This window comes from Maniola hyperantus, chromosome 21 (assembly GCF_902806685.2).
Source record: "Maniola hyperantus chromosome 21, iAphHyp1.2, whole genome shotgun sequence".
Classification (NCBI taxonomy): Eukaryota; Metazoa; Arthropoda; class Insecta; order Lepidoptera; family Nymphalidae; genus Maniola; species Maniola hyperantus.
Window position 1 is genome coordinate 7970486 of NC_048556.1, and position 11953 is coordinate 7982438.

The 11953-nt window shown below is 36.0% G+C and overlaps 1 pseudogene; it reads right to left on the reverse strand.

The window, feature by feature from the left end:
• Positions 1 to 2482: 2482 nt before the first annotated feature.
• On the reverse strand, positions 2483 to 9066 carry LOC117992336 (enolase-phosphatase E1-like; annotated as a pseudogene).
• Between the last annotated feature and the right edge of the window lie 2887 nt (positions 9067 to 11953).

The window sequence follows — 11953 nt, forward strand, 5'->3', positions numbered from 1 at the left end:
CCACAAGGTGAACAGACAACATGAAACGAGTCACAGAGAGCCGCTGTATTCAGGCGGCGCAAGACGTGGTATGTGGAAGTCCCTAACAAGAGACCTATGTGGATGTTTATAACGATATTGTCGAGATGTGTATGTTGATAACGATGATGAGCATGTAAACTTTTAAACAAAAATTTATCGTACGCCAGAGAGGTCGTCCCTATTATTATAAACAAAGTCTATTAAAAAGACCCTACGCAAAAATGAAAGTCGCGCTTGACGGAGTTTTTACTCAGGAAAAAATTAGATTGTTACCTAAGCAGCCGCCTAATGAAGGTGAACTCGTGTTCTCTGCGATACCTACCTTGGTGAACTGTATGAATAGATAGATACGTAATAAATGCTTTTAAGTTTGATTGACTGTAAATAGGTGAGTGATGATTTTTCTTAAAGCTAGCGCGCATGACGGTGCGGCAAGTTGCGGAATAAAACCGTGACCTTCCAGTGCGCGCACAACGGATGCGGAAATGCGCAAGTTTGACAACTTGGAGTAGTAAGCTCTTGCTATGTAAGATTCTTACATTGCTAAGCCTTATCCAAACGTGCGCGACCAAAGCGACTACGAAACAGGGAACGTCAGCCGCGCGACGATTGCCTCCCACGATATCTAATGGCGCCATGCACACCAACGCGACTACAGCAGAGTAGCTGACAGCTGTACACGTATAGATTCGCGCCGTGGACGCTCCCGCATCGCATCCTGCATCCCGCGTTCATGAAGCGCAGATGTGGCTGTAGTTTTACAAAGTTAAAACTGAAACTTATAATAAAAAACAAAATATATAGCAAGCTGCTGTCATCAGTGCAACATCCCCTGAATTTTCATAAAAATGCCAAAGTTTCTTTTAAAACTTTTAAAAGCGATAAAGAAGTAAGAATAAAATGCAATTTGCAAGGAAAACGGCAATAATGGCCAGACGCCAGCACATTTGTCTCCCATTGTAAATGTCCAATTATTGCTTTGTCTGAATGAGATGAGATAAACATCTGAGTTTCTTGTTCTCCTTTTGCAGTGCTAAACTAACTTTTTAACTGTTATTAACGGCTAAAATTAATAATCAATTTATCTAAGTAGGTATCTATATACGTATATAAAATGAAAAGCTGAATGACTGACTGATCTATCAACGCACAGCTCAAACTACTGGACGGCTTGGGCTGAAATTTAGCATGTAGATAGGATTTTTGAAAATTCAATCTCTGAAAGGGTAATACAGGGGTTTGAAATTTTTGCAGTCCACGAGTACAAAGTCAGGCATAGGCTATTGAGTAAATCTGTAATTAATCTGTCGATAAGTTACAATAGCGTTGCTATTTGTCAAATAACACCCATACAATTTTTGACAAATAACAACGTCGCTGGCTAGCGGCTGAAATGAATAATTTAATCAATCTATCCGTAATCTGTGGATAAAATACTTAGAGACGTTGTTAATTTTTTTTTATAAAAATAGAGAGCAAACGAGCAAGAAGTCACCTAATGTTAAGTAGTAATAAAATGATGTGATGTTTTATACAGTGGTAACTTATGGGGCTAGAATTCATTATTCTACTATTATAATACTACAGTCCGAGACCCTATTGTCAAAAATAAAATAAGTATAGGGCGCGACTAGTAGAGTTGGCAATCGGGGAGGGAATGCCCCGCACACCCGCACAGCCCCCGTGCGAACCCGGTGCGGTCGAGCACGGGTGACGTGCGGGTGTGCGGGGCGTCCCCCCGCCTCATACCCCGATTGCCATCTCAATTCCACAGATTACAGATTATGAATTTTGGCCATCAGAAACTTACAGACAGACACACACAGGACAGAGTAATACAGATTAGCGATAAATTGATTAATTTCGGCCACTAGTCTTCTAAAGACTAAAAGATAAATTGATTAATTTCGGCCACTAGTCTCCTAAAGACGCCGATCGACGCGCGACGTGCAGACTTTACCGTGGTTTTGGTGACTGGCCGATAAAGCGCGCTGATGGATCACCGAAAAACCGCGGTTTTGTGAGCCGACGAGCCGCGAATAAATTATAAAACTACCTAAGTATCTTTTCCGCAATCCTATGGCTCGCTCGTCGATCTGGGCCTAGAATAAACTGCTGGCCGAGATCTATAGAGCATACTTATAGATCTTGCTCAGACTTAGAATTCCACAAAAACGAGACTAATTACATGACAGATATATAAAGTCTGAGCAATGTCAAAGTAGGTACACTCTATGGAGTACAATCTAAGTTTCATGCTAGCTTCTCTCAGTAGAAAGTGCTTTCCGAGATGGCATAAGTTGCCTGTATAAAATAGAGATTTTATTTTATTTATGTAAATACTCTTAATTTTGGACGATATTTTTACCATCGAATTCACCTCTTAGGCTCTAATAAATTAACAAAATTCTTTATTAATAGTTACAAAAAGGCAATAAGGATCAAGGAAACAACAGTAGGCTAAAAATTATTAAATAATTTATTAATTAAACTCAACAATTCCACATTAAAAATAATAACGAAACATAGTTTACAACATAGGTATTCATGCATACTTACATAAATAAAAATAACAATATGGCACGATATATTTTACATATTAATAATAATATTATAAACTATTACGTATTACATTACTTCATTACAAAAAAAAATTGTTAAATCTAAATATTATGCGAGTTTCTACTAGGTCGGTACTTACTTCTAGGTTAAGTACAGTCAGCCGTAAATGTTATGTAGCATAGAAAATTTATAATTTTATGATAAAATTATTTAGCTTAGACGGTTATTAAGTTTTTAATTGATTAAAATAATTGAGTGGATATTTTATATAAAAGTTAAATAAATAAAGTGCAACCAGCACCTATCATAAAAATATAAAGTATATTTGTGTGCGTGTGTGTGTGTGTGTGTGTGTTTGTGTGTGTGTGTGTGTGTGTGTGTGTGTGTGTGTGTGTGTGTGTGTGTGTGTGTGTGTGTGTGTGTGTGTGTGTGTGTGTGTGTATTTGTGTGTGTGTGTCGTGTCGTGTCGTGTATGTTTTGTAATAAATATTTTGTTTATGTGTTGTATCATGTACATATGTGTTTATAAATAAATGATGAATATCAACTTGTGTGTGTGTGTGTGTGTGTGCCACATTTACGATAGTATGTGAATGTATATGACTGAGTGTATGTGTGTAGTGATGTAGGAGTAAGTGTGTGTGTAATTGAATGTTTACGTGTATGCCCATATACTGCTGATTGCACGATTTATAGTGTACAAAGTGGACATAGTACGTTTTTTAGAAATAAAAGACGAGAAGCAGCACAGTACACTTAAAAGATTATAAAAAAAATTAAAATACGTAACTTCCAATTTTTTTAATAATTTTCTAGATTATAATTTATCAGATATTATTAAGGATATATTGACTAACTGACATAAATCAACGTACAGCTCAAACCTTGCCTCAAACGTTGGATCTAGAAACTTGAAATTTTGCATTTTGGTTCTCTCTATGACTTAGAATTTCAATATTTCAACGGGATTCTTCAAAAAGCCATACAAAATCCACCTGGCGGGCGAAATCGTGACAAAAAGATAGATCTACTTGATAACGCAGAACTTTTATAAATATTAAAAAATAAACAAGGAAGGTTCATTTTCATTTAAAATCAGATTAGTACCTTGTATTGACTTATGTTTAATTAATAATATTAGGTAGGTAAATAAGTAATACATTTGCTTGATCTTTACTCCACTTTCGTTAAAACTAGTTGGCTACTTTGGCATAGTCGGTGACGAAGTTAACATTAGTTCTATTTTAAACGGAGTATTATTTATAGATTTAGCCTCAAAATTAAGTGGTAAACATAATAATCTAAAACTAACAGAATATAAGATACCAATAACTTTTATGTACCAAGTCAAACAATTAAGTACCTACCTATCTATTAATAGAAAAAAACATAAAACAGAGTGAGCTAAGACTAGGAGACAGACGACTAATTTGCCAAAAATACACATTCACAAATATCACATTAGATTTTGAATAACTTACTAATGTTGACAATGATGAAGACAAAGATTAACGTATAGCACAAAAATTTATTTAGTTTTCATTATTAAAAATAAATCATTGTTAATGCGTATTGTTAAAATTAATCTGGATTCGAAGTTTTACAATTCTTAAAAATATCATAAATTAAAATAATAAGTAAATATTTCTTTGACGATCACCATGAAAAACTCATAATGTTCTGTTTGCACATGTTCGATTTCGATTATAAAAGGTTCATTCGATTCACAATTGATTCGTATAATTAAATTATTTTTAAAATACGTTTTACTTTAACACTAAGCAGGCACTTAATCCTCGGTGCCAGTTATCCATTGAAGGTATTTGAATGACCTGGATTGGACGGGAGGAGCCTTTGAATCCGCCCATGTACGCTGAATATAAGGTGCCGTTTGCTCTCTGAAAAACAAATAGTTATTTTGATTACATATTCATACAATATTTTCAACATGACGTTATTGCAAATATACATTTTTTAACAAAATAAAATTTACCTAGATTCAGCAGAGGTGCGGGCGTGATACGCAGGCACGCTAGGGTTATGGTAGGTCTTTGGATGACTATTGGCATTCAACGTGTGACTCTGAACTGGAGGATGTTCAGATGATAGTGGTGATTGATAATTATTAGGATTATATCGGTCAACAGATACTCCTCTTGTTCTTTCCCGAATTGTATCTATATTGCTTCTTACGTATGAGCTTTGTGGACGCCCACGACGGAGAGTATTGGTCTTTGGCCACTCTTTAGATGCAACATATTCGGGTTCATAACTTGTTTCTCGCCACGAACGGGGTCTTAACGTCTGAGTCCAACTTGGTGTCTCTACCGTTGATGTATATGTGTTATATCCTGTGGCATACTTAGGGTCTTCTTCCCAAGGTGGTATTACCGAAGTCTTTTCAGTTTGTGTAGTTGTAGTTTGAGAAGTCTTTTCCGTGAACTCCCTTAATTCTTTTCGCCATTGTGGCTCTACCATTTCGGTTGGTTCGTTATTATCGAAGTAATATTGAGGTGAAGGATCAGGCTGAGCTTGGTACTTTGTTTCACTCGGTATATATGTAGATTCCGGCACAGATATGTAACGTCTTTCATATTCACTATAGTAGGTTTTGCGGCCAGGCAATATTTGAGCATCAGTATTTGACACTGGCTTGACAAAAGATTGGTTTGGAGCCGGAGGGATATATGCTTTAGGCGGTGGTTTCGAAAATTTATTTACTGGTTGTTTAGGTTTCCAAGATTGATTTGTACTAGGAGTATAAGTGGTTGTTGGTGGTGGTTGGTAGAAATTTTGGTTCTCCACTACATAACTAGAATCTTGCTCCCAAGGTGGAGGAACATAAGACGAAGAAAATGGCTGTGTCGTTTTCTGATAGTTTTCACTTGATTCCGTTTTCAGTGTTGAATACTGATTATATTGAGCAGCAGGAGAAGGTTTTGGATCGAAAGTACTGCTTACCCAACTTGGCTTTGGAGTATAACTTGGATAAGTATTTTGTTGCAAGTTCGTCGTCCCACTTTTAAATGAATTCTGTTTACTATTATCTGTATAAGCTGGTTGAAACTCTTGTTTTGGTGTATACTGTGGTTGCACATAATTTTGGTATTGTGGTTGTACTTGTGGTTGTGGCTGTTGTTGGGGTTTTGGTTTTGGTTGAGATTGTGGTTGAGATAGCTGACTAGGCATAACTGGTGTAGGGGTTACAATATTTGAAGTACAATTTTCTTCTCTTTTACTTTGTTGATACCACTGTTGGTTTTTAGTAATCGCACTAGGTTTAACGTTGCTTACAATCAAAACTTCTGATTGTGGTTCTTGCATCCATTGGTTTTGTCCGTAATTTTGATTATTGTACTGGTAATTATTTTGGTAGTTATCGGGTTGCTGTACAGGTATTTGACGATCCACACTAAGTCTGTCAAGAAGTAAACTATGTCTCCTTTCTGTTTGTGGTTCGGGCGTATATATAGGTTGATATGATTTTGAAACTGGTTGGGGAGTCGATAAAATACGATCAGGGGGACAAATATTAGAAGGTACAAAGTAAGGATTGACACTAGGAATAGTAGTCTCAGATTGTTCATAAGCATGATCTAGAATTTTTGTAGTACGGTTTACAGTTACAATGTTTTCAATTCTGTTGTAATTAGTCTGAGTGCTTAATGCTCCAGTTGGTTCATCCTTCGTAGTAGTAATTATTTCTGTATGACACTTTTTTATTATTTCTTGAGCTGGTCCGATTGGCTTAATCTCCACATCTTCTACTTTTTCGAGCGGAATCGATGGTTCTCTAAAAGACACTTTTGGTTCTGATTGGAAAGTTATTTTAACTACGCGTTCTTGTTCATCGGTCATTTGTTTACTAATATCTTCGGTCGGCGCAGATGATTCTGAAGATGGTGCTTGATTAGTAACTGTCTTTTCACTAGATTCACTCTCTTGTTCTATCTTTTCAACTTCTTCTTTTGTGGATATTTCTGTACTTTCATCATTAGTATTTTCGATAATATTTTCTGTCATGTCTGTTTTTACCGGTACATCTTCTGCTTCTTCATATTCTTCCGCAGCGTCCTCTTCAGGTTCTTCTTTTTCTTCAACCTTTTGCTCAATCATTTTTTCTTTTTCTTGCGATTGTTCTTTATCATCATCTTCTTCCTTTACTTCATCCACTTCTTCAATTTGTTCCTCCTCAGCCTCAACTTCTTCAGTTTCAATTTCTTCATCTTCTTCAGGTTCTTCAGTATCATTTTTCTCCTCTGTTTGTTGTACATTTGTTTGTTCATTTTCTACATTTTCTTCATCAACTACTTCTTCTTCTTCTTCCACTTCTTCCGCCTCCTCTTCTTCGACCATATCAGCTGTTGTTTCCAATTTACTTTCACTGTCCACATCATTAGATTGTTCTTTATCATTTTCTTCAACTTTTTTTAAAACAATGACTTGCTCTACTTCAACATCACCATCTTCTATTTCTTCCTCTTCAATCTCTTCTTCCTGCTCTTCTTCTGGTTCTTGATCCGTGGACTGAATCACAACTACCTTTTTTGTAGTACTTATTTCTGATTTTTCCTCTCCACTAATAATATGTCCGTTTTCTTTTATTTCAGCCTTTTTGGACTCTCCTTCACTTTCTGTGAGTTTGTTTTCAGAAAACTCTTTTGTTGTTACAGTGGTAGACTCTCCCTCATGTTGCTCACTTTCATTGTCTTCATTAACTGCGTCTTCACTTTCCTCTTCTTGTTCTTCAATTTCTACTGTATCATCCTCTTCTTTAGGCAAAGTTCGAGTTTCTGTTTTAGTTTTTATCTCAGTTTTTCCGTCTATTGTTGTCTTTGTAATAGTTGTTTTAACTTCTTCTACTGTACCATCGGGCAATGTTTTCTTTGAAACTTCAACTTTAGTCTCAGTCTTAGCTGATGATTTTTTTGATGGCAATTTGACCACTAGCGCTGTTTCAGTGTCCCCATTTTGGTCTGCCTCATTTTCAGAAGTCTTGGATTGTTTTTTGACAATTTTGACTTTCTTCTGAAAAAAACAAATTTAAATGAAAATAAATGAATTGTGATAACGACATTATATAGAACTTGAAATTTGAATAGTTAGTGACATTAAAGTTCAAGGTGAATAAAATTATCATTAAAGTAATTAATATAAAAGTGTAAGTTATAAATATAAAACTCACAATAATATTAGTGCATTCTTTAGAGTACTTTTATGCGGTAGAGTAAATAGGTATAACAAACAATGCAAATAGACATGTAAATACAAATATAATAAGTGCACAGTAATTTCAAATCGACCTTTTCAATATCATTTGTCGTTCTTTCTTGCAACGATGAAGATGGATCTATTTCAATACTAGTAGCAGTATCCAAAAGAGTATCTGAAGTTAACAAATTGTTGTCGCTTTGATAAGTGGTGGTATTATCTTCTAGATTATTAGATTCATTTCCAATTTGAGTATTTGGTTGAGGTTCCATAACAAAATATTCAGCGTCATAACTTTTTTCAGGTAATATAATTTCCGCATGAACATCGCTTCCATAATTAGTTGTTGTTGTTGACGAGTTATTTAATGCACTTTTGATATCATTTGTCAATGATGGTCCATTATTATCCTTCAAAGTGAACAAAGATGGTTTGTTTATGTTTTTCCATTCGTCTGCGCTAGGTTTATCATCAGCGACAAGTACAGTTGGCGCTGGAGCTGTACTTTTCGTTGAATTTGTGGATTTCGAAGGATCAGCATTACTTCTACACCTTAATAATGATTTAGGGTTCGCTGGTAGAGGAAATGTTGGAAAAACTTGGACAGGTAAACAATTGAAATTAGGCATTGCACTTGAGTTCAATTGAGGCGGTGGGGATTGTATCGTCTGCACTTGCGCCTCAGGGACTCCTTCGCTCATTGCATTCCTCATCAACCTTTGGGCCATACGTTCTGATTTGATCTCAGAGAGATCTAGCCCCCCCCGGCGTATATGTGAATGGCTTACGTTCTTTATTCATTGCGCCAAACAACGCTGACGGAGGGTTCATATTGCTGAAAGGAGTTTTTGCTTCATGAAATCAACACTATTTTATGCATCTCCACGGAATCTTAAACAACGCCCAAAGCTCAAACACTATTTTGGCAAATTGACAAGATCAGTAAAAAATAGATGTAACATACTCACTAGAGTCGGCGTTACTGTAAATTATGATATCTTAGACTTCCTGTATATAACACGTTACTAGTAATATTCCGAGCTTTGTGAACACTAATAAATTTCACTTAGACGGAAGGTTCACTCCAATGTTTATTAATTTTCACATCACTGCACTTTGAAAACGGCTTGCCAAATTTTGTGATGGAACATGCAGATTAATGGTCGCAGCAGTTAAATATAACCTAGCGATGGTGGGTTGGCTGGTACATTTGATTCCCGAGTGTTGCGCGCGGTCGGCGCGTGCGCCGCCTGCCGCCTACTGCCGTCTGCGCGTTGCCGCCATGTATTTTGGTCGCGACCCCAATATTCGAAGCTTCGTCTACAATTTGTCTTGAGAAAATCGTCACAACAACTTGTGTTTCTGCAACTTCCGAATACATTACTAAAGCTTTTAACAACGTTCTTCTTTCGTCAACTTTCAAATCCAAGGATTTGTAACTTTTCAGTTCTGTACATACTTATTTTCAGCGATACCTCAACAGAAACTGTAGAATTAGCTTTCGGATTAAAATTCTTTGGCAATTTTTCTTTAACTATTCAAACCACTTCCATTTGATTATAAATTCTGTGACAGTCATATTATTTAGGTATTATTAAACATTATGTTGTTACTATAGGCATTAGTCCAAAAATGATAAGAATCTTTACAACATAATAACAAAGTCAATTACACATTTAGGAGCGATTTTATTTTTCGCAGTCCATGTTACTTTATGTTCAAAACAATCCCGGTGCCGTACCTCAAAAGGAAAAAGGTACCCTTATACGATCACTTTGTTATCTGTCCGTGTGTCCGCCTGTCCGTATGTCCGTCTGTCTGTCGTGTCAGTCAAGAAAATCTATATGGTACTTCCCGTAGACCTAGAATCAAGAAATTCAATAGATAGGTAGGTCTTACATTGCACAAGTAAAGGAAAAAAATCCGAAAACCGTTTATTTGTGGTTACAATAAACAAATAATTAGTATTTTCAAGGTTCAAAGTAAGATTACTATAACCAAGTGGGTATCATATTATGCTTTATCTGTAGGTTCTACAACAGATTTTTATTTATTTACGGAACCCTCGATGCGCGAGTCTGACTCGCCTTTGGAAAGTTTTTTAGAAATAGTACGTAATCTCTCTTACTTTAGATATATAGTTAATAACCGTTAGTTTTTTTTAATTTTAACTATGTTTGAGATAGCTGATATACTTACATATTATTTTTACTTACTTTGTATTATTTTAACACAAACATCCAAAAAAAGCGTTTATTATTATTAATTAGCCATATAAGTTTAAACTTCGACTCAAACATATAGTAAGCCAATGAAGATGAAGCCGTCTGTATGTATAAACTTACTGTTATTTCTGTCTTTGCAGACGCTGTTTTAGTCGCCATTCTGAAACAGAGATAAAGCTCATTAAACACCGAAATACGCATAGCTCCTGTAGTTTCAATTGATCAAAGAGGAGTGGAAGAAGCATGAGTGTTGGGAAAAAATCGCGTATTTTCTTCAACTCAGGTTTTCTCATGACGTTTTTTCCTTGACCGTTCAAGCTAGTGTTATCTAATTGCTGGAAACGTACATACTTCTAACTCTGAAAAGTTAGAGGTGCGTGTCTGGGATTGAACCCGGCGCTCGAATTGAAGCGCGAAGTCTTAACCACTAGGCTGTTACCACTACTTGCCGCAATTCCAAAATAGAAACAGAAATAAGTAATAATATTATATAATGAACCAAAAGCTTAATTTGCTATAATCCGCTGAAACAGGTTGAATCTGTATGGTGCAACATGCAGCATGCGACATTCACCTCCCGCCCTCCCACTGCTAAACATGCAGGAAAAAGCAGTCACTAGGCAAGCTATACTACCACGCAGCACCACCCAAATCCCAAAACACACTCGGCGCACGTTTCGCCCCGACACCGGAGCATCCTCAGGAGATGTAGACCTTACAATCCACAATTGAAAAGTGGTGCTGGTGCGTATTGCTTGCTTAGTGGCTGCTTTTTCCTGCATGTTTAGCAATGGGAGGGCGGGCGGTGCATGTCGCATGCTGCATGTTGCATGCACCATACAGATTCGACCTGTTTCAGCGAATCACTTATAGCAAATTAAGCTTTTGGTTCATTGTATATCATGGATTTCCGCAAAGTAACGCCTGCTTCTATACAAGTAAAAATATGTCAAGAGTCTATTGCCTTTTAATGCCCTAATATGCTATGTGACATCTAAATAAACAACATTACATTATCGATGACAATAAATAACAACCAATTATTTCGTATACCAGTGTACAAATAACAACATTAATAGTATATAATTGGACAAATAGATCGAACATATAAACTACTTACGTACTATTGTTCGTGCCAAAATACGTAAATTCCCGGATTTATGGGTACAATAATTCTGGCTGTTACAGAATTAACTTTTAACCCATATGTAGGTACCTACCTACTTGCCTACTTCGTTTACTGTATTAAGACTTAGCTTAATTTACATCACTTTTTAGAATTTCAATTTAAAAAACCTGTAGTTAAGTACTAACAGTTGGTCCTTCTGTCACGCAATTTATTACATTACTTCAGGTAAATGAGGGAATATTGTCCAAGTAATTCATTTTGATGTCATCAAAGGTCCCCGCAAAGAAATTTTAAGTACTACTTCTGATGTAATAAGAATTATTACTTTCTATATCGATGGGTCCCCGTCATTGTTGAGGTTTCGACGTTGCAATTTTAAGTTAATAATAAACTGGAAATGAATGACAGTTATTTTCATAAAAGCATCGAATGAGTGCGACGAGTAATTTAATTATACTTTTCAATTGCGAATAATTGTGGTTAAAATGTTATCTAAAGTTAACAATGCTCTGAAATATTGGAGCTTTGTCAATCAGCTATATTCCATCCGTAGAATACATAGCGCTCTCTCTGACCCCAAACACATTTTGCCTTTATCATTTAATTTTGTGATCCCACAAAAATGATAAAGGCAAAAATCTCAGTGGGCGTTAACCATTTTGAGTGACCAACCAATTAGGGTCGTACTACAGTCGTATTTTTCGACGGTTTTCGCCCTAAATCAAAAATTATTATGCATAAAAATAAATAAAAATCTGATTTTATAATGTACAGATAAAGCCCTTTCATATTATACTTCACTCGG